This window comes from Caretta caretta, chromosome 2 (genome assembly GCF_965140235.1).
Source record: "Caretta caretta isolate rCarCar2 chromosome 2, rCarCar1.hap1, whole genome shotgun sequence".
Classification (NCBI taxonomy): Eukaryota; Metazoa; Chordata; order Testudines; family Cheloniidae; genus Caretta; species Caretta caretta.
Genome location: NC_134207.1, coordinates 226,066,749 through 226,090,794, shown reverse-complemented (window position 1 = coordinate 226,090,794; position 24,046 = coordinate 226,066,749). Strand labels below are relative to the sequence as shown.

The window sequence follows — 24,046 nt, the reverse complement described above, 5'->3', positions numbered from 1 at the left end:
TTCTGGCAATCAGAGGGTAGGGACACCCAGAGCATGGGGTTGCCTCTCTGACCATCTTGGCTAATAGCCTCCATGAATTCATCTTGTTCTTTTTTGAACCCAGTTATATTTTTGGCTTTCACAACTTCCCCTGGCAGCGAGTTCCACAGGTTGACTGTGTGTTGTGCGAAGAAGTACTTCCTTATGTTTGTTTTAAATCTGCTGCCTTTTAATTTCATTGGGTGACCTCTAGTTCTTGTGTAAATAATACTTCCTTATTCACTTTCTCTACACCGTTCACAATTTTATAGACCTGTATCATATTCCCCCCCCCCCGTCGTCTTTTCCAAGCTGAAAAGGCCCAGTTTTTTAAAATTTCTCCTTATATGGAAGCAGTTCCATCCCTCTAATAATTTTTATTGCCATTCTCTGTATCCTTTCCAATTCTAACAGCATTTTTGAGATGGGGTGACCAGCACTGCATGCAGTAATCCAGTGTGGGCGTCCCATGGATTCCCATAGTGGCATTATATTTTCTGTCCTCTTATCGATCCCTTTTCTAATGGTTCCTAACATTCCGTTAGCTTTTTTTTTTGTGACTGCCGCTGCATATTGAGCAGATGTTTTCAGAGAACTATCCACAATGACGCCAAGATCTGTCTTGAGTGAAAACTAAATTACTTTGCATTTATCAGTATTGAATTTTATCTGGCATTCTGTTGCCATGTTGCCCAGTCACGCAGTTTGGAGAGATCCCTTTGTAATTCTTTGCAGTCTGCTTTGGACTTAACTATCTTGAGTAAATTTATCTTGTCTGCAAATTTTGCCACATCACTGTTTACCCCTTTTTCCAGATCATTTATTAAATGTTGACCAGCAATGTACAGTACAGACGCCTGGGGGACACCGCTATTTACATCTCTCCATTCTGAAAACGGACCATTCATTCCTACCCTTTGCTTCCTGTCTTTTAACCAGTTACTGATCCATTAGAGGATCTTTCCTTTTGTCCCATGACTGCTTACTTTGCTTAAGACCCTTTGGTGAGAGACCTTGTCAAAAGCTTTCTGAAACTCCAAATACACTATTATCTACTGGACCACCCTTGTCCATGTATTTGTTGTCCCCCTCAAATAATTCTAAGAGATTGGTGAGGCATGATTTCCCTTTTAAAAAATCCATGTGGACTCTTCCCCAACAAATTGTGTTCATCTATGTGTCTGATTATTTTGTTCTTTACTATAGTTTCAACCAATTTGCCTGGTACTGAAGATAGGTTTACCAGCCTGTAATTGCCAGGATTGCCTCTGGAGCCTTTTAAAAAAATTGGTATAACATAAGCTATGTCCAGTCACTTGGTACAGAAGCTGATTTGAATGATAAGATGCATACCACAGATAGTAGTTCTGCAATTCCATATTTGAGTTCCTTCAGAACTCTTGGGTGAAAACTGTCTGGTCCTGGTGACTTATTACTGTTTGTTTAATCATTTATTATTTATTTATTAATTTATAACAGTTGTTTACACTGAAGTCATACAGCTGCCTGAAATAAGTGCTGGGTCTGCCACTGGCAGACAATATAATGGCACCATTTCAACAAAATTTGCTTTTCAATTCTCTTCCCTGCCTTTTCCTTTCCATTTGTGCCAGAGAAATACAATACATGTAGAAATATGAATAAAAACAACAAAAATCAGTGGTTTTCAAAATACAGTCCTCTCTTGCTTGTTCCATTTCACTCAAATTTCATTTTCAATCTCTCATTTCTCTCATCTTTCTTTTTGTGTCTCTTTAATTCTTGAGTTCTTTTTGCACTCTCTGGTTCATTTCTTTTATGCTAGTCCCAATAGTGTGCTCTTTTTTTCCTACTACCATGCTCTCTTTTCATCGCACCTTCTTACTTCCTCAGACCAACCATTTTCTCCCTAATCTTACTCCTAATCTGTTTGCTCTTGGCCTCCTCCATCTCTTTCCCTTCGCCAGACCAGAATTTTTGCAATCTCCTTCTCATTGCTCCTCATCTCTTTCTTCCTACATCCCATTTTTTTGTGTGGCATCCCTCTCTTTTCTGGTATCTGGAACAGTAAAAATGGGTGGTGTCACACAGGGGGTTTCTGAAGCTGTTTTTCAGACAGTTGGGTTGACCAGCTTTTCAGCAGGAGCTTTTTTCATGCTCAGAATGTCAGGTGTAGAAATGCCTGTTTGACCAGTGCTGGCCCTCTTTAACTGTCTGTTTTCTAAGTATGGATTCTCAGAATGTAGAGGTGTTGTTCTGAGCTGTCCTGATCTTCTTCCGCTTGCCCATGCTTTTGGGGCACTGAGGCCTCAGATCTTCAATAGAGGTTTTTCATTGGTGTTTTTGCCAAGTCTTTTACCAGATATAACTGAAGACGTGCACTGATAGCGTGGTAGGTGTCCACTATCAGTGCTTCCCCCACCTTCTTATCTCTGGCCACTTCCTCAGTCTAGTATCCTGTGAGGCAAATTATTCATAGTCTACTACATCAAAACCTTCAATCTTAAATAGACTTGCAGGGCACATGTAGATATTTTTTCTTCCATAGACGTCTGATTTCCAACTGCAATACTGACCTAGCTTTTTTTTACCTTCTTCTCTCATAACGTAACTACTTTAGTTGCTGGTCTCTCATTTCCTTCATGTCTAGTCTGGTTGTTTAGGAGAAACATTTTCTGTGTCTTCTGCCAGGAGCTGAAGCTTTTCTTTCTTCACATAAAATGGTCCTGAAAGATGATCTGCTGTGAAGAAGACTAAACTAACAAACTTGAAGGTGATCTGTAACATGGAATTGGTAACTGGGGTTAGGAAGTAGATGGTGGAAAGAAAAACTTTTGGAGATCTTACTTCATGCTTTGAGCATCTTATGGAGATGGCATGACATCATTCAAGCTTTCTGACGGTCATTGCAGCTGCTTGTGCCAGACAAGATTATTTAGTTCATTAACACATCTAGGTCTTTATTTAGTAAGCACTTAAACATATGCTTAAGTCTCATTGGCTTCAGTGGGATGTGGGCATATGTATGGAGTTCAAACATGTTCTTAAGACTTTTCTTCAGAATGGGAATAGACTTGAGACTGTGTGCTAAGTGCTTTGCTGAATTCAGTGGGACTGCATGAACTGTAAATTGGGGCTGCATTCAGATCATTAGTTGTCCTGCATATTTTGTTGTTCTGTGTTAAGATTTTCCCATACTCAGAGTGAAGCAGAGAAGTTATTTTGTAAGAGCATTAAGCCATGTAGGGTGAGCTGCATTTTAGCCTCTTCCTCTGTTTTAGCTTTCACCTATTGCTAATCCCTTTCCTCTGTCAGTCAATCCAGGATGCAGTTCCTAATCTCTGGCAGGGGAGATTTCCTTGAAGTCAGTACCAAACACAGACCCAGTGACCAGTAGGGGTTGCTATGAGAGCAGTGGATACAGAGAAATTGGTGTCCTTTTTGAGATACCATAGTCGATGTGCCTTGCCCATGCAGACCTCTTTTCCAATGTACCACGCCCAGGCTCAGTAAGGCTCAGCAGTGAGTTCAGCATAGATGTTCTGCTGCTTAGTTATTCTTTGATGAAAGTATTTTTATATATTCTTTATTATATGCTAAGGTTGATAATTATAAAGCTGTAATTACTTGTTCATATTTGGGTAGTTACATACTTCGGAGATGCTTAATTTGATATTTTTCCATGGTCCATGGGAAAGGAGGTCGGCATACGCAAGGCACATCAGCTATATATAAATGCATTAAATTGAGCCATAGTATCCTTTGCATTCATTTCCAGATGCCCTTCATTATTGTTTTAATATCATTTGTCACTAGGACACTACTGATTTCCTTCTGTACTAGGGAAATAATTGAATTGGGCACGACGAGTTGCACTCTTTTGATTAAATGTTTTTTCTGTATTTCTATAAAATCATCATTAGCTATTTTGGCTCCAGTTCTATGTTCCATTGAACCAGCACTGCATTGTAAATCAATATCTTTTCAAAAAGACACTGCTGTAAATTGCCTAGATAGCATATGCACGGTTACTTTGGCTGCAATGCTGCTGCAGAGCCTGGGTAGTCTGCCTTCCTGGGAACTCCACAGGCAAGTCCATCCTATTTTTTAAAATACCTTTTCAGAATGAACATAATTCTCCGTCTAAATTGCATCAGCAATAATTCTGCTCTCTGTGTTCACCTGTAACTTTTTATATTACGCTCTACTGGGATTATCCTGCCTTTAGGGATTGCTTTGTTTTCTGCTTTAGATTTCCCCCTTTCTTAGCTGTAGTACAGCCGTACCATTTCAGCTTGTTAATGCAGAAAGATGTGAATTCAGTTGCTGAATGAGCCGAGACTGACTGCAAACACTAACGTTGCTAGAGATATGTTTAAGAGTTGCAGGTGAATCTGACCTGAATCTAACAGCAGCAAAACGGTAAGATGGTGTTTGTTTAAAATACAAGATTGAGTGCTGGGATCTCCTGTTAAACCAGAGCCCGAGTTATCACATGCTTCCAACTTGAGCAGGATTCATTCTGTGCATGTCAGTGGTGGGTTTTTTTGAACACTGAAAGCCTAGACAGATGAATGTGGTGGTTAGCACGGAATGCCACATGAGGCTTTTTAGCGTACAGCCTTGTGAGACTCCCTAAATATCGCTTTTGGTTTCTGAATATCAGTAAAAAGGTAGGGAAAAGGTTTGCTTTTTTTTGCTACTGCTCTATTGATCTCCTAAACAGCCTTATTTATTATAGTATAAAGAGGACAATATAGACAATTTTGCTGGTGTATGCTTGGCTGACTGCCCTCTGGGACAAGTGAGTGAAGGACGTGACCAGCCACTTTTTCATTTCTGCAAACAAGTCTCTGTATCCTGATAGATCTGACTGGAATATATGTCTTTAGTAAATTGGAGATTTGCTTAATATGGGAAAATATACCATGAACCATCTTGAAATACGCTGACCTGTCATATGGAATGTATCTTCTTGATTGGTTAGCCATTTGGTTGTTTTGTTTTCATGTTTATAAAGTAATGTAGTCATTGTCAGTGGTCGTTCTTGAATAGCTGGAGTAGAAGTGTGTTGGCAGCATTTTAGATCACTGTAGAATATTTCAGCATGTATGAAAGCTTGGGGCAGCAGCATGCTCATAAAAACCCCCCAAAACCACTTACTCGGTTATGAGCAGTACAAGCAATAAGGATAAGAACATAACCATAACATGGCATAGCAATTTGAAATATTGTTGGTGATATTAATTGACAGGTAATATTTTGAGTTCTGCATCAAGCCAGAGACTTACTTTAAACTAAAATTTAATGAAACTAAAACATTTTTCTGTTCTATAGTATATTTTAGTCAGTAAATATATTTTTTACACCTAGATAATGTCAAAAACAGAATTTCATCTTAGCAGAAATGCATGTCTGACGTTCACATGTTGTATAAAGTAATGCAGGTAAAAATTAGTTGTAGAAATACAGTAGAGGGTGGCAAAACTAGTACAGTAGTAATTTGATGGTGAAGCATAGTGTTAATATCTACTCACTCTTTAGGTTTGTAGCAGATTATTGTGGGTGTTATTCTTAGTGGGGGGGGCAAGTTAGACATATATCTAGGATATTATATAAAATCTTAATTGTTCAGAGTTATTTTCTAGGTGTGTCTTTTTCTTAAAAATATATATTCTTTAAGATTCTCTCCTCAGTGTACTATATTATTACATGTGAATTAAATATGAGTGATATAAACTACCTGTTACACACTGTATTCAAACCCCAATTTACATTCTTATAGGTATCAGAAAGCGTCTTCTCTTTGGTCAGCTAGGATAATCTCAGGCATGTCTGTTTAAAGAATTACTTCAGCTACAAGCTGATTTTGACTGATCTATTTTCCCTGGCTTAAACTGCTATTTACCATTCTCAGCATAAGAAATGCACCACAGGTTTCCTTTACCCTGTAATAGATCAAATATTCTGACTATTTGTGTTTCACTCCTTCAACGAACTGAAGAAACTTTAAAGAAGGGTTTGGATTTTTTTTTCTTTGAGCAAATGGTAAAGAAGGGTAAAGGTGGTGTAACAATTCGCTGAATAACGGCGCTGTTTTTACATCTCCTAAACTTTTCTGTGAGACTCAATGTTTAGAGACACAGGGTGGGTGAGGTAATACCTTTTATTGGATCAACTTCTGTTTGAGAGAGAATACAGGTTTTCGAGCTTACCTCACCCACCTTGTCTCTCTAATATCCTGGGGCTGACATGGCTACAACAGCATTGCAGACTCGGTGGTTTTCAGATTTCCTTAAAAAAAAAAGATTTTTCTTTATCTTTTCATATATGAAAATAAAACCAGCAATTCCGTTCAATGCAGGTTACCTATCTGTACATTTTCCTCTTCTTGGACTCTCAAGCTCTTACTCTTGAGATTAAAAATTAAGCCAAGGGCATTTTAGACCTTTTTTATATGAAAATTTTGGTGGTGGTTTTCTTAAACTGTTGGTTAGTTAACACAGATTCCAGATTAACACAGACACAGGAGAAATCTGCAGAAAAGTTAAAAACATAACTTGGGAAACGTGAATATATCTGACAAGCATGGTTTAAGGGAGAGACACTGCTGAATGCTTCATAAAGATTATCTAGCTGTTCTTCAGTGTGTGGCTCCATTACATAGTTACAACCCATTTGTAACCGTGTGAGATAAGTCTATATCTATTAGAGGGTACCTCTTCGGGCTCCCTCGTCACTCTGGCCTTGTAATTATTAATTTTAGTTTATTGCTATATGGCCCAAAGGGTGTTAGGCACCTTCTAAACAAGTGAAAAGATGAGGTCCTTCCCCAAGTAGATTAAACTAAGGGGCTTCCTGACATGAGTCACTTCGTCATGCCAAGGCATTCCCTCTCCAGGCCACTTCCCATCACCCCAAATAATCACTTGTAAGCCTCTTGGAAAAGTCAAGACCATCTAGATCAGTGGTTTTCACAGTTTTTTTCTGGCCACCCAGTTGAAGAAAATTGTTGATGCCCGCGACCCAACGGAGTAGGGATGAGGGGTTTGGGGTGAGAGGGGGCTCCAGGTTTGGGTGGGGGCCTGGGCTTACCTCTGGTGGCTCCCAGTCAGCAGCACAGCGGGGATGCTAAGGCAGGCTTCCTGCCTGTCTTGGCACTGTGGACTGCGTTGCGCCCCAGAAGCAGTCAGCAGCAGGTCTGTCTCCTAGGCGGAAGTGGCTCCATGCAGCTCTTGCCCCCTCCCCTCAGGAGGCAGATCTGCTGCTGGCTGCTTCCAGGGTGCAGTGCGGTGTCAGAAAGGGTAGGACCTAGCCTGCCTTAAGTTGGCAGCACTGCTGACTGGGCCATTGAAAGTCCCATCAGCGCTGCTGACCAGAGCCGCCGCGACCCAGTGCCTTACATTCTGCAACCCAGTACTGTGTTGCGACTCGCAGTTTGAAAACCACTGATCTAGATGATCAGAGGATAATGTTAATCTTCTAATTAGCTGAGGTAAGGATGGTAAAGAGAACTGTTTCCATAATACCATTATTTGTGGAAAAAGTAGGGATTTTTTCAGATTCTTCCTTGATTCCTCAAAATTCAGATAGAAAGAACTTGAAAAAGTTAGATCTTAGATGATCTAAAATCTCCCTAGAACACCCCAGGAAGCATTCAGAAGGCCTGAAAGTCAACAAGGAAAATACTCAGACAAGCATATTCCCAATTCACCTTGCTGGGTACACCCTGATAAACTCGGGATTCTAAAAGTGTTTTTTCTAACAATGTCTCTAAGCTGAGGACTCCCCAGATAAAAGCAAAATCTGCATGAAGCTTCTTTGAAGGTGGACCTGCAAGTTGCTTCCCATGCAAGTAAGTGTTCTCTGCCATTAGAACAATTCTTGTTTCCCTGAGACCCCTATACATAAGAGAATTGATAGTACTCTAAAAAAGCTTTTGATTACTCTGCAGAACAAAAATTCATAACCACTCACAACCTTATTTGGCTCAGACACTGCTAGAAAGAGTCACAAAGCTTTAGTGCAATCCACTATTACAGGAAAATCCTTGCTCAGTCAGCAAGTCTCCTGCATGGTGTAGCTTGCAGCACGTTTTGCCTTTAGTCAACAGGTGTGATCAGTCGCAATTTGTCAAGCAGTCCCTGTGACAACATTATCTTAAGTCACTGAGCTTTGCAGAATATAAGATGGTAACAATCCCTATCTAAAAATGTAGACTTTCTGGAATGCCTCAGACTTTACCCTAAAGCACCTGGTAGTCCAAAATAAAAGAAAAAGTCCTTGAATACTTCTCAGACCATTTGTCAGACCCCCTCTCCACTCAGCAAAGTTCTTGCAAGACAAGAAGAGATTGAGGTTGGGTTCCAGGCTATGCCATGCCTATTTTATGAACTTGGTTTGATTAACAATTGTTCTCCTAAAAATTCCATTGAGTGCAGCTCACAGCGTAATGGTTGGTATTTCATCCAGATTGATCAATCTCTCACAAGACTTCTGGAAAGGAAAATGAGAGCATTAGATTTATCTAATGAAAATATAGGTATGTACTAAAGTCTGTGATGCTTAGGAACTGCCCCCAAAGTCTATTACTGGATTTGGGAAAGATTTAGCACCTGATTTAAATTCTAAAGTCAAATGTATTTTGCTTTCTGAACTAAAATTCCTTTAGGTGAGGTCTATATTGTATTAAAAGAATGCTGGAAGCCAGCATTTCTTTTCTTTTAGTGCAATAAGAGGAAGGTTCTCTATTAGAAAGTCAGTCAATTTCATTGATAGACTCCTGAGGGCTGTTTTATTGATTAGTACCATGCTACCTTTCCCGCATTCATATCCGAATAGTTTCCCCCCCTTGAAACATCAGCTTAGTCCTTTGTATATTGTGAAAGGATTCCTTCAAATATATGGTTTCTCTTCCCTTTCTTTACCTTGCGGTAAATATCTAGCTTTTCATTCCCATTTTCTTGTACTGTGTATATATATTATTGCCTTTGGGACAAGTTTATAAATTTTCTAAGTTGCTGTAATTCTAGATTTTTTTATAGTGGATTTTTAGCACAGTAATAAATCCACCATAATAAGTATTTCCAAAGAAACAATCTAAGAGGCAGCACTGTCTCCTACTCTTCTTTTGAAATATATAATTTTATAGGAAATCAGACTGCAAATATACCGTTTTTAAACCTTTCACAGAAGTAATTTTATGCGATTACAGCTATGCTCAGTCATCAGTTTGAAACCTTTGCAGCCACCATCAGTTTGAAACCTTTCCTTTTTACATTTTTTATGTTAAAGAAAAAAGATAAACTGCAGAGTTCATGATACTCAGCATAATCTCTGATACTATGGGTTTCATTATAACATCTAGCAGAATCCTTAGTTATGGGTGGGGGCGTAATGTGGTTGTGGGGAATTTTACTTTTTTTTTTTTAAGTGCAGTACATCAGATACCGATAAACCAATTGTATTATGTTTTTTCAGGCACCTTTTTGCTTTGAAAGTTACTGCAAGGCCAACAGAAATATGCAGAAGCTTCTGGAAAATTCTGTTAAGATTTTTTCATTCCAAATCTGAAGCATATTGCATTCAGGTCATTATTTTGCATCCCAAATTGTAGAGAACAATCACCTATTTAAAAAAAATAGATATATACATGTGTGGGACTCAAACACAAACATGGATACCTTTCTTTTAGTTATTTGTGCAGCTGCAGCTGAACTCTCAAACTTTGTGGCCACTTTATGATCAGAAGATGAATGTCCTGGTATGAAAACCGACCAAAAAGGCAGTGGTAGATGCTGTTTCAAAGGAGCTAAGCTGGGGTAGAAAAGTCTCAGAACTCTGAATTGTGTTCAAACCTGAGAATAAATGACTCTCTTAGTCCTTTTTCCATCCTAGCCTTTATGCAGTCTCTTTTAGCTATTTCAGAAACACTCATCAAAGTTCAATCATATCTTTTCCTAGTTATTTAAGAGTTCACTTCAATGCCTTTTCTCTCTCTGTCTTTTTTTTAAGGTTATTTTCAGAATTCAGGCATCGTCCTTTTCCTACCAGAACACTCAAGGTTTCCTGATTGAATGTTCTGAGTAAAATAGTCATAGTCTCCTCTACTGGGATAAAACAATGAGGAGTCCTTGTGGCCTTATTGGGATCCAGAAAGTGGATCCCAACTTTGCCCGCCCACTGCTAAAGGATCCCCCCCCAGCCTAAGGGGGGGGTCCACAGGACCTGGAAAACCAAATAATTACGGGGGACAACTAATGAACAACAGGGACAGGAGTGCGGTCAAAGGGTCAAACAAAGGGCACCTTAGAGACTAACGAATTTATTTGGGCATAAGCTTTTGTGGGCTACAACCCACTTTATCAGATGCATGGAGTGGAAAATGCAAGAGCAGGTATAAATACATGAAAGGATGGGAGTTGCCTTACCAAGTGTGAGGTCAGTCTAAAGAGACAATTCACTTAGCAGCAGGATACCAAGGGAGAAAAAATAACTTTCAAAGTGGTAATGAGATGGCTCATTTCAGACAGTTGACAAGAAGGTGTGAATAACAGGAGGGGGAAATAAGTATAGGGGAAATTAGGTTTAGGTTTTGTCATGACCCTACTTCTACTGGGATAATTGTAACCTTCCTCAAGGATCCCCTGTCTTCTTAGACATCTACTTGAAGTCATTTGGGAGAAAATTGTTGAGAAGTCACAGATGCACTTGCCAGTCATGTGTATATGATGTCCAGCTCTCATCATCTTACCTGTGACTCAGTTAGCAACATTTTCCTAGGTATCTTTCTGCTTGCCAAGATCAGTACCGGGATGAAAGGCAGTGACTAAAGCTGAACCTTGGCAAAGTGGAGGTGATGTCTGTGGGAGTACGGAAACACATGAAAGATATAACAAGTGCTATTTTCTCATCTTCCTGTGAGCGAGTCTGCCTCCAGCTTGTGAAGTCAGTGCACACCCATGGGACCTCATTCCTGCTGGACATGCAGATAGTGACAACCATAAGAATGTTTTCTTCCGTTTACAAAGCTGGAAGATTGGGTTCCATCTATTAAACAAAGACCTGGCACAATAGTCAGGTTGGACTACTGCAGTTCACTGCAGCAATGAATGTGCACTCCAGCATTAAAAGAGCATCAGTTAATGCAGAATAACACAGCGTGCTGCCTCAGCAACAGCTGCTGACAGCCCTGATGCTCAGCTCTCTACATGGGGTCCCCACAGAATATCTGGTCAAATCCAAGGTCTCAGAGTTTAATATTAAAGGGGCCTCCATGGAACTCCTCCAACGTAGCTTAGGGAGCGCTACTTTCGTTGTGGCATTGACCTCCCTTCAGAGCTATGCTCCTGAGGAATTGTGAAGCTGCTGACCTCAGTGGTGAGAAAAGGAGAGATGGCTTTCTTGGCAGTAGAGCTAACGCTTTGGAAAACATGATCAGATCAAGATATAAAATTCATTACATCTTCTTAGCTTTTCCACAGTGGCAACTAAAAACATCAAAAAAGAGAGAGAGTGGAAGAGAAGAAGAATAAAGGGAAGGCAAAAAGGATGAGAGAGTAGTAGGAAAGGAAGTTGCGGGGGGAGGAGGAGGAAATAAATAAGCAACATACCATCAACTATTCTGGAGGAAGGAGAAAGACAAATCAGACCATTAGACTATAGGAATCTTTGATATTTTTCTTCGGAGGCACTCATGCCCTGATCCAAAGTCTGCTGAAGAGAATGGAAAGACCCACATTGATTTTAGCAGACCGAGTCAGGCTCTTTTTGCTGCACATAATTCTTATTAATTAAAATATCCCTTTTTAATTCAGATTTGTACCTGACTGTGAGGATTTTTTATTTTCTATTATTAAATCACAAATTGAGTTTTAATCTTAGTTTTCACTGGCTCAAGAACCTGCGTTGAGCAGAGTCTTTACCAAGTTGGTGTTTTGGAGGGCCCCATTCTATCCCATCGATTGCCATTGCAGTTAATGTGTGAACAATATTGACCATATACAGTCTTTTAGGTATTTACTGCACAGGATGCATGTAGGAGAACATAATTCTTGGTTTAGGAGATTTGCTTACTGAATCACCAGTTATTCTATTTGCTGAGGAAATGCTTTGACGTCAACACGAGGTTTTGATGTTGGGTAACTAATAAGCCATAGGAGGGCTCTGACCTGTGGCCATGATTTTATCCACATTTTCAGTTGGAATTTGCCATTGGCCATAAAAATTAGGGATACAGGATTTTATGAATAAAGGGCCCAGTTCAGTGGGAGTTTTTCAAGAGCAAATGCTCCAGGAACAGGCATTAAACTAATCAAGTTGAGTACGTTTTGATCTTCTTATTACTCTGGACCAGAGGTACCTTATGGTGGTGGATGTAAAGGAATGGAGATGCATGCACAGTGGCTGGGGTTGTCGAAGGAGTCTAAGGGAGTTTGGCACTCCAATCCCATTGAAAATAATTGTGTACCTAATAGCCATTTATGCCTTTTAAAATCTCCCTCCATTGTGGTTATTTTCAGAATCCCAGCAAAAATAAGCACTCCCCTGTTAACACCCTTAAATGAGAGCATATCTGGGTGTTGGAGGAGCTACTGTATTTTTATGTCTGTTCCTTTAACCACTTGGAGGAGATAATATAAATCTTTAAACTCTGAAAGATTTATATGAAATTAATAATTTAACTAATATAAAACCATTAATAATGCATTAATGGAAGGAAAACTGTGTTGGAATTTGAATCATATTTGCACATGTAGCCATCTGTTGGAGCAGGAGGCTGAGTAGAAAACACTTTTTTTGGTTGGGAAAGTGATTTGAAAATACATTTTTTTAATCTTTTATTTTTAAATGCTGTTCATACGGTTACAGAGGAGAATACAGACTGCAGATCTTAATGGGTCACTCAGCAATGGTGTATAGAGGCTATCTCTTATATTTTTGTTTTCTGTTACACATTTGCAATGCTAGTATATATGCGGCATGCACACTGCTGAAGCAGCTTAATTTCATCTATTGAAACTACACATACTTTGAAATGAAGTTGAGGTACTGAGATCTACATAATTTTAATAATACTTAGCACTTGCATAGTTCTGTGCGTTTTCAAAGTGCTTTACAAACATTATTTAAACCTTGCACCCGCTCTGAGAGATAAATATATTCTAATTTTATAAATGAGGATTCACAATTTGTCCAAGATTACAAGGCAAATAATTGGCATAGAGAGAAAACAAATTCAATAATTCCTGGCTCTCTGTCCTGTGCTTAGATTCAGTAGACAGCACTAATGTTCAGAGACTACATTAGCAGAATAAATGTATGCATATAATTTACGTTGAAAGCTCATCCAACTCCTTCCCCCTCCAAAAAAAACCAACAAAAAACTCCAACAACCCCAAAAGCAAACTGTATATTGTACTATGTATCAAAAGGTTTCAGCAGTTGATTTGCTTGGCATGAGTGGGCCCTTCATTCCCCTGAATCAAGTGCTGAACACGTGCTGTTAATAGTTAGTTATACATGTACAGGTAAATTCTCTTAATGTTATGAACTTGTATATGAAAAGCTGTTGAAATCCAGTATAATTTAGCACTACATTAATATCGCTTAGAAAATTCCAAAAAATATGACTGTTTCATAACAGATTTAATGAAGTAATTATCAAACAAAATCTGTGGGAGGTAATCACTGAAACACAAAGAAGAGCCTAACATATCTACCATGTCAGCAGAAACATAGTGATTATGAACAGATTCATTTCCCAACCTATTCTACAACTACAATTCATGTACGAATGTAAAACTGATCCCCTTTCTAGAAGGCTGGTTTTATTAACAAAGAAAACAATAAAAGAGCAAAGATCAGCCAAACTGAGAAACAGGTTTTGTGCTGATCCCGGTATTCCTACTTCAGGACTGCTCAGCTCACACACTGCATCCTCTCTCTCCCATGGAGGACCCATCCCACCTCCCTTACATATAGGTGGGATAATGAGCCACCTGTCTCAGTGATGCAGTAGAGCCCACTTAATTTTTTCTCAGTAGAATCACTGAGAAAACTGCTGGATTGAGTGTTTCAGGTGAAAATGGAGTATTAATGTAAGAGCTTCCAGCTCAAAATTTCTTCTGAACAGCACTTCAGTTCTTATATTTGTAATCATCCTGATGACAAAGACATTGGGTTTTAACAGCAGCCTTGACTTCAAAAGGAGAACCATCCTTACTGGAGTAAGCTTTTGATATGGGGATATGACAGGAAGATTGATAAAGAAGCTGCTTTAGGTTTGTTCTGTTACACCTGTGAAGGGATATGTACAATAAGGATTATATGATACGATCAGATTCCCACCACAAGACTCCAAAATTTGTCTTTCCTTGTGCATTTAACTGGCTGATGGGAGGCTCCGCACCCTATTACTATCGTTTTATTTAAATAGCACCTAGAATCAGATTTATCCCTGTAATGAGCAGCTTACCGTATGAATGCACAACATACAGACAAGGGAGTGGAGAAAGGAAGCAGCACAAAATTGTTTATTACTTTCAGAATCAAAGTTCTCCTTTTCCCCCCGACCTTATAATAACCTCAATTTGCTGCCTTGTAGTTACTTAACGCTTTTCTGTTGGAAATTATATTTTGTTCTCTTTGGTTTTTCCTTAATGGTATTTTTTCTCTTTCTCAAAATTTTTAACCCAACCTCATTCCATCCCGTGTTTCCCCTCATATATTATCAACACACTTGCTGCCTACTTCCAGTCCCGCCTGTACCCATCAACTGTTTCTTTGGCTCTTTCTTATTCTAGCACTAATAGTGTACTATCTGCTTACCCTTCGCAATTGTCATCGGCTTCTGTTGAACACTCCAGTAATTGTTCCTCCCCTGTCGCTCCACAAGGTGACTCCAACTTGCCTCCATGCCTTCGTCCCAACAGTTAGGCCCTCTTCTCCATATTAAGCAATCCGCTGAGGCTGGTGCTGCTGCCATCACAGAGACTTCTGGACCAGTGAATGTGTCCTCTATTGCTGCCTTCCAGGGGAGTTGGAGAATTGTGTGAGCTGCCCCCAGGAGTTACTAATAGCCACATATGGTCACAGGCAGAAGGAGTTTTGCTGGTGTCTTGTCCCGCAAAAAGAATGAATCTCAAAATCTCTTTGAGCAAAACTGAATAATCTTCCAAAAACTGTACTAAACCGCATTCCATCATCAGAAAAGGTCAAAATCCAATATTTATACAAAAGTGTGTTAATTTATTTTCTCTTATTTTATTTTGCCTTTTAGAGTGTGCCATTGTCGTTTTGATATTTGCTGGTGCTATCCTTCTATCTAGCTGTAAAAATACCTTCAGTGAGGCAGTGTGGCCTCCCTCCGAACTGGAGTGTGAGGGAACAGTACACACCCCTGGGTGGGCAGAGCCAAACCCACCCACTCACCGGAAGTACCAGGGCAAGACAGGAAGTAGAAAAGGAGAGCCCAGGAGCTCAGTTGCTGCTGAGCCACAGGAGAGGAGAGATGCCTCTCCTAGGGAGTAGATGCCCCTGCAAGAACCTGGCCTAGCTCCGGAGTGGACCGACGCTTTGCTGTCAGGGGAGGCAGATGAGGACCCAGAGGAGGTGCCGGAGCTACCAGTGGCTGAATACCCCAAGGAGATAGGGGATCTTTGGACCACAGGACCCTATACCCAGAATGTGGTAGGAAGTAGCCCAGGGGGACTAGACTCTAGTCCAGTTCTGCTGCCGGACAGCGAGTCAGGGTGTTGCGCCTGGAATCCCAGCTGACCCAGTGGCAGATCACTCTGCTACTGTTAGGGCTCTGGGCTGGGATGCCTATGTCCCCTTGTGGTCTGTGTCCCCCTACTCCCTGACACTCCACTTCTGGGTTGGTAGCCTCCCCATCTTCGGCCAGGAGGCCTGTTAGAGTCTACCCCCTGCCTGAGCTCGCTAGACTATATTGGGTGCTCACCCCTGCCTGAGCCCTACGTGTTTGCTGCTCTGCCCTGCTTGAGGGCCTGGGCTTATATAAGACTGTTACAGCTCTGAACACAGGCCAGAGCCCTAACTATTTGTGGTTCTGCCCCACCCAGAGGGAGCCAGAGCCCCTCTACAGACTATTTGTAGCTGTCTGTCCCAGCCATGTGGCTGGGGCTAAAGACAGTTGTGCTTCATCCCGCCCAAGGGGCTGGAGCTGCCCCTCATAAGTCTGTCACTTGTGGTCTGCCAGTAGCGAGGGACCACTGCAATGCCATATAACTAAATGTGATACATTATTTGGTCTCAGACATGGCTGCTGTGTTGCAAGGCCAGTTGCTCCATTTCAGAGTGATGTGTTTAGTATTGGGATGACTGTTTAATCCTAAATTTTCTTTTTTGTGCTAAAGCACATTGGAAAATAAAATACCTTTTCTAGAAGTAAGAAAAATTCAGGTCCGGATGGGAAACTGTGCAAATTAATGCCTTCTGCTTTTGCAGCTATATAGACACTAGTCAGTGATAGCTGTGATTATATCAGGGATAAATACATCCTGGAAATCTGCAGTTTAAATGCAGAATCTTATATTCAGGGATATTTTTGATATTTCAAGAAATAATGTGATTCTTCTTTGAGTAATATCCCTATGGGTGCTCCACTGTAGGTGTGTCTGCGTCCGTGAGTTGCTGATCGGAGAACTCTGGTAGTAGTCAGTCCTGCATGTGCTGCTCCCTGTCTGCCATGAGGCTAGTTAGCACACATGGGTGACCCTCCTCAGTTCCTTCTCAACCACCCCTGGCTAGAGACAGAGGTGTCCATTTGAGGATCATTAACTCTTTTTAGAATTGCTCATTTTAGCTTCCATTGAAGGTTTTTCTTTGTTACTTGGTTTGTATTTTTATTTGGCCATATTACGTGCCAGCAAAGGACATGGAATTTCTCTTTTCCCACCTGCCTCCCAATTTGATCATTGGTGCTGGCGGCCCCTAGAGTTAACTGCGTGTACAATCAGTTCCTTTTGACTGGGACTGGAAACATTTAGATCTGTTCGGCAGGAAGGTATATTCCTTAGCTACTCTCCAGTTCCACGTAGCAAACTATCAAGCCTTGTTGGTAAAACGTGACTACACAAAACTTGGTTTATTTATTGAGCAACTTCCTGATTCTCACAAGGGTTAATTCAAGGCCATAGTCAACAAGGGCTAGGTGGTGGCTAAAATGTCCCTCCAGTCCGTGCTAGATGCAGCTGACATGGTGGCATGCTTGATTTCCATGACCATTGTGGGGAGACAGGCTTTGTGGCTTCACTTATCTGGCTTCGCTAAAGAAGTCCAAACTACAGTGGAAGATCTTCCTTTTGAAGGGATGAAGTTATGTGCTGAGAAGACAGTCGCATCCCTTCACACATTGAAGGATTCTAGGGTAACTCTTTTGATCCCTCAGGATTTATACTCCTGCCTACAAAAGAAAGTACAGTCCTCAGCCACCACTGAAGTCCCGCTCATCACAATACACATCTCAGTACTTGTCACAAAGATCTTACAAGCTGCAGAGGAAGAAGCCTAGATTCCCCAGGCAAAAGCAGTTGGGATCCCAACCAACTTCCTTTCAGTCCTCCACCTCAAAGTGGCAGTTTTGACAGGTTGGTCAAGGTACCGTAGAACATTCTCCTTGTCCTCTCATGCTGGAAAACCCCACCCATCCCTTCGGAGACAGTCAACTGTTCTGCAGCACCCAGGAACAGATAACCCCCGACAAATGGGTGTTGGTGATAATCCAGGGTGGATATGCCATTGATGTCTCCTTCCTATTCCTCTCAAAAATCCTTCCCCTTAAAGGACGCTTCTCACAAGGTTAGGCCAGGAGGTAAACCATCTCTTCGGTATAGAAGCCATAGAGCCTATGCGTGGGCACCTAAGAGGCAAAGGCTTCTACTCTTGCTACTTCCTAATACCAATGAAAAAGGGAGGTTGGAGACCCATATTGGACCTCAGAGTGCTCAGTAGCTCTATCAAGGTGCAGAAGTTTCAAGATGGTTACCCTATTGATTATTATTCCAGCATTAGAGAAAGGAATTTTGGTTCTCGGCCCGCAACCTCCAAGATGCGTATATCTGCATTTCCATCCTACCAAGTCACAGACATTATCTGAGATTCATGCTGGGCCAATACAACTACCAATCCAGAGTACTCCCTTTCGGCCTCTTGTCAGTCCCCAGGATGTTCTCCAAGGTTCTGTTGGTAGTGGTGGACCACTTACTCTCTCAGGGCATCATGATTTATCCTTACCTTGATGATTGCTTTCTCAGGGCACACTCTTTCGCTGAAGCCCAGTGAGTCACCCAGACTACACTGAACCTGTTCCAGAATCTGGGCCTACAAATCAATGTGCAAAATTCGACATTAACACCCGTACAAAGACTAGAATTCATAGGAGCCGACCGTGACTCCATTCAGGTGAAGGCGCTCCTCCTTCATCACAGATTCCTCAGCCTCTCCACTCTGTTAGAGACAGTACAATCTAGCCCCCAAATTTCAGCCGGACACTGCCTCGAACTCCTGAGGTATATAGCCAAGGGCACATGCGTCATAGCTCATGTCAGACTACACAGGAGATGCCTCCAAGTAATCCTTGGACTGGTGGAAAGACCCAGTGTAACGTATGTAAGGAAATCTGATTTGTTTGACCTCCCCCATTGTTACTCCTGACTACCAATGCATCCCTCATAGGATGGGATGTGCATCTCAATGGGCTCACGGTGCAGGGGAAATCGTCACTATCCAAGACGTGCCTTCACATCAACTGCTTGAACTCAGAGTGGTCAGAAATGCGTGTGTTTATTTCCTCCCAATGATCAAGGACAGGCACACAAAAGTCATGACGGACAATGTGGCCTGTATGTATTACATAAACCATCAAGGAGGTACCAGATCACACTTCCTGTGCCTGGAAGCACTAAAGCTATGGAACTGGTGCATTTCCCACAATGTCTTAATATCAGTGGCCTATTTGCCAGGAGTACACAACACAACAGCAGACAACCTCAGCCACAAATTCCCACTTGACCACAGTTGGGAAATAGATTTGATGATCCTACACGACATATTCCAGAAATGTGGAGAACTGACAGTACCTGTTTGCTACTTACTGGAACAAGAAATGTCCTCAGTACTGCTCTGGAGTGGGGATTGGATGATACTCCATGGGGGAAGTTCTCCTCTTCCGATGGGACAAGGTCGTCTTTATGCTTTCCCCTCATTTCCTCTAATTCTGAAAGTCCTGTAGAAAGTGAAAAGAGAGAGAGAAAACATTCTGATTGCTCCCACCTGGCCCAGGCAGACATGGTACCCTTACCTGTCACAGCTGATGCTATGTCCACTGATGACTCTTCCAATCATTCCATACCTGCTATCGCAGAACGAGGGATGCACTCTCCATCCCAACCTATGGATTCTGCCACTCAAAACCTGGCTGCTTTGTGGTTCCAGCACACAGAGACATCTTGCTCTGAGGAGGTACAGGGGGTGTTATTACACAGTAGAAAAGGAGCTACTTGTCATACCGACCTACAAAAATGGAAGAGATGTCAAATCTGATGTCAGCCCAAAGGCATCACCCTGAATGCAACCACACTACTGGTAATCCTGGACTACCTATTGATTCTCAAGAAATTGGGTGTCTATCAGCTTGCTAAAGGTTCACTTAGCAGCAATTGCAACCTTCCACCAGCAGGTAGAAAGATATTCCATTTTTTCTCATCAGACCATGAAGAGTTTTCTCAAAGGCATAGCAAATCTCCTTCCCCAACCCAGACTTCCTATTTTTCAATGGGATCTCAACATGGTGGTAAAAAGACTGACTAGACCACCATTTGAATCCCATGGCCACTTGTTCGTTAACTCACCTTTCAATGAAGACAGTGTTCCTGATCACCATTATCTCAGCAAGAAGGATAGGGGAGATATGATGACGGACCCCCTGCTTCACTGTGTTCTTCCCTGGCAAAGTCACTCTTAGACCATGTCTGAAGTTTGCTCCCAAAAATGAATTCCGCTTTTCTATAAATCAGCTTATTCAACTTCCAACCTTTTATCCTAAACCTCATCAGGATAATAGGGAAGCCATCCTCCATACGCTGGACATGAGGAGAGCCTTGGCCTTCTATTTGGACAGAACAAGAGCTTTCAGAAAATCTCCGAGACACTTCCTTTTTGTTGCAGATCAAACGATACAGCGATTTCAGCTCAAAGATTCTCCAAATAGGCCTCAAGCTGTGTCAAGCTCTGCTAGATGTGTAATGGTGCATCCCTCCATCTTCAGTATACACACACTCTGAGATTGGTCTCTTCTTCCGTCACCTTCCCAAAGGGTATTGTCATATCAGAAATTTGCAGAGCAGCTACCTGGGTATCTGCACATACCGTTGCAGAACATTATGCCATCCTCGGGGACTCCGCTGCAGATGTCAGATTTGGTGACACAGTGCTATCATCTGTAACAGACTTAACTCTGAAGCCCCAGCCTCAGGAATCTGCTCGGGAATCACCTACACTGGAGAACCCATAGGGACACTGGAAGAAGATGATGTGCAGTAATGATGGTTCTTTGAGATGTGTCCCCTTATGGGTTCTCCTTGACCTCCCCTCTACTTTGAAGTTCTAGTAGTTGAAACTGTAGTAGAGAAGGAACTGAGGAGGGATTGCCCATGTGGGCTGGTTAGCCTCGTGGCAGGCAGGGAGCAGCGCATGCGTGGTTTGGACAGGCTGCTATCAAAGTTCTCTGATCAGCAGCACAGGGACGCAGGCAAACCTACAGAGGAGCATCCATAGGGATACACATCTCAAAGAACCATCATTATTGCACAAGGTAACTTCTTCTTGTTGTGATACTTCATGGGAGATGGCCCTAACTTCACAAATATTTCATTATCCTATTTAATTTGAGAAACTCTTTGGATGTTTCACAAAATTAATGAATTAGTCTTTACCGTTTTATTTGTGTAGTGGAATTATCATTGTCCCCATTTTATAGTTGAAGGACAAAAAACCTCAACAACACAGATTAAATGATTTTCCTCGAAGCTATTCAATGATCCTCTTCCCCCCCCCCCCCCCCCCCCGGTGAGAAAACAGAACTCAGATCCCCTAACTATGTTCTTTCATAGCCCCTATCCAGGAACAGAGTAGAAATAGGAAGCTTCAAAAGTTTCAATTTGGATACACATCCAGTCCTCTGTGTGCTTATTCAAGTATTATCTGCACTATCCAAATCTTCAGGATCTACAAATTAGAATGGGAAATAGTTAAACAGAACCCATTTTACTCAGGCCAGTGATCAGAAATTTAAAGAGGAAGACGCAACCAAACTGAGAAGACTATTTGGCATAATTTCTTAAAACTTTGTGTTTATTGGATGAGGAAAATGGGTTAATTTCAACTTTGTTTATAATATTTCATGTGAGCAATCAAAACAGAATATGACATGTTTTCCCAAAATGTAAGATGTGTTTGTAGAACCTTATGGCACATCTGGTTTTGCAGCTGCTTGTGATGTTTAACCAGTGGAAGGTTAGCTCAGGGGCCCTGGCCAATTGAGGGTCCCCTGGAAAAATGGGTGCCTCTTGTTAAAACTTAAGTCTGATCCTTCAGATCTTGCTTACATGAGCAATTCTTAATGTGACCGGGTGCCTGGATGGGCCACACGGAGAATGCTATACTCAGGTCAGACTGCAAAGAATAGGGCAAACAGTCCGTCAAACTGGTAGGTTATTCTATAATTAGATTCACCAAGCCAGTAACAAAACAGCTTCTGCAATACCACAGTGGTTACCAAAAAGTAAAATACAGTCCCCTTTAAGCATTCCAGCCCTTGCTCCCATCTAGGCAGCTCAATCTAATATAGTGAGAGGTTCCTGAAAACCAGATTCACCATATGTGAGGTTTGCCAATCCCAAAGGACTGATCCCAAGGTCAATATGAGTCTCAGATCTTACCCAATAATCACAGGGATGCCAATCCTTTAATAACTAAAAGATTAAAGGCTTAATAATAAAAGGAAAAAAGTAATAAGAGCGTTGCAGTGGTTAAATGATCAATATACATACAGATAAGTGTAAAGTCCCGAGGTCAGTTTTATTACCCAGGATTCTTTCAACCCAAAGCTCTTGGTAACTTTTACTCTGTGCGAGGTGGTGTCAGGAAATAAATCGGGAGACCGATAGATGGCTGCTACAAACAGGACAACACGAGTGCTTTCACTTAAAGCCAAACTTTATTTAGTCTCAAGCACTAATATACATGCCTGCAACAGGTTAGTAAAGCACCCTCAACCCTTGATAATTACCAAAGCTGAGCGAGGCTCTCGAGTGGCACAACAGCAGCCCATCTGCTAGTGGGGAACACAAGATGCATCCAGAGGGAGAGTCCAGTCCTGAAGAGTCCTCCCACCTCAAACTTTTCCCCCTTATTTATACATTAGTAATAGAATGACATGTCCCTTAAAGAAAACTTGTTAAGCAACCATTTCCAATGGGCAAGCAAGAGGCTCCTTCTGATTATCGATCTAACCAGGGGTGGGTTTGCAGCCTTGAGGTCCCGATAGACATTCCTGGGGCACATCCTGCTCTTCTAAGATGCATGTATCAGCAACTTCAACACAATTCTTATCAGGAAGGATGCGGGGTCAAGCTGCCCTTTCTGTGGTACCCAAAAACCCCCTTCCCCTCCTGCCTTGGTTAAACTAAGCCTGCTGATTTGGCTAATTTACAGCCTGCTGACTTGGCTGCTTTTAGCAATAAGCCATAGTGGTTTCAGGCACTTTACTGGTTTTCCAAAGTCTCCCCGTACAAGTTTCATAGAGATGGTAAGGCTGCTGATTTAAATCTTTCTGGAACCAATTTAAAAGGTTAGAGTCCAATAGGCAGTTCAGGTATAGAATCTGTTCAGATTCTTCCATGAGAATTCACTCTTATTGCTTAGCCCTTCCCTGTCGAAATTTAAGCAGACCTGAGAGGTCATTTATTCACATAACGTAATTAGCCAGTACTTATTTTAGCATAGATAATTAAATGGAAGACAATATAGATAATGCATCCGATGAAGTGAGCTGTAGCTCACGAAAGCTCATGCTCAAATAAATTGGTTAGTCTCTAAGGTGCCACAAGTACTCCTTTTCTTTTTGCGAATACAGACTAACACGGCTGTTACTCTGAAATATAGATAATGACAGGTTTCATGCTCAAATAAATTAGTTAGTCTCTAAGGTGCCACTAGTACTCCTTTTCTTTTTGCGAATATAGATAATATTAGTTTCCCACAGTATCTTACATCTTTGATCTTAAGGTTAACTGAACCATCTGCATGCATAATAGAAAACAATTAAGACCTGAAAGGACATTAGCATCTACAAGCTAATCTGGTTACATGTTAAACTTCTAACAGGATATAGGTAAACACAGACAAATACACTTAGCATCTCCCTTGATCTGTTACTACAAATAAATGGGTTAATGATTGCTGGTCTTGTATATCTCTTTGAAATTCACATGCAAATAGATTGTCTTGATTACTTTTTGTAGTAATTTTCCCTCTGCTGATACGCACACATTCTTGTCAACTGTTGGAAATAGCCCATGTCCACCTTGATTGCATTTGCCTCTTTAGCACTACAAAAGTAATTTTTCCTCTCTTGGTATTCATCCCTTCTTGTCAACTGTTGAGAATAGGCCACTTCCACCTTAATTGAATTGGCCTCATTAACTTTGACCCCCCCCACTTGGTAAGACAACTCCCATCTTTTCATGTGCTGTATATATATACTGCTTACTGTATTTTTCACTCCATGAATCTGATGAAGTGGGTTTTAGCCCATGAAAGCTTATGCCCAGATAAATTTGTTAGTCTCTAAGGTGCCACATGGACTCCTCGTTGTCTTTGCTGATACAGACTAACACGGCTACCACTCTGAAACCTGTCTTGTAACAATGGAATTTATCTCCTTTACCAAGTACCTAGATAGACAGGCAAAGTATCAAGGGGACATTCAGGACCATAATGAATATTAATTGAATGCATGGATTTCAAG

General features: G+C 41.3%; 1 protein-coding gene across 4 annotated transcripts in view; it reads left to right on the top strand.

The window, feature by feature from the left end:
* CDK14 (cyclin dependent kinase 14) overlaps window positions 1–24,046 on the top strand; it is a 503,511-nt gene that overhangs the window by 111,496 nt on the left and 367,969 nt on the right. The window contains exon 1 of one of the 4 annotated variants that reach the window (XM_048838107.2): window positions 3,953–4,086. The exons of 1 other annotated variant lie outside the window; for it this stretch is intronic. The gene's annotated coding sequence lies outside the window, so the exon portion shown is untranslated. Of the gene's footprint in view, window positions 1–3,952; window positions 4,087–4,261; window positions 4,420–4,520; window positions 4,671–24,046 lie in introns of those variants that run through there. 2 more of the 4 variants (XM_048838105.2, XM_048838106.2) reach the window with 2 other exon arrangements.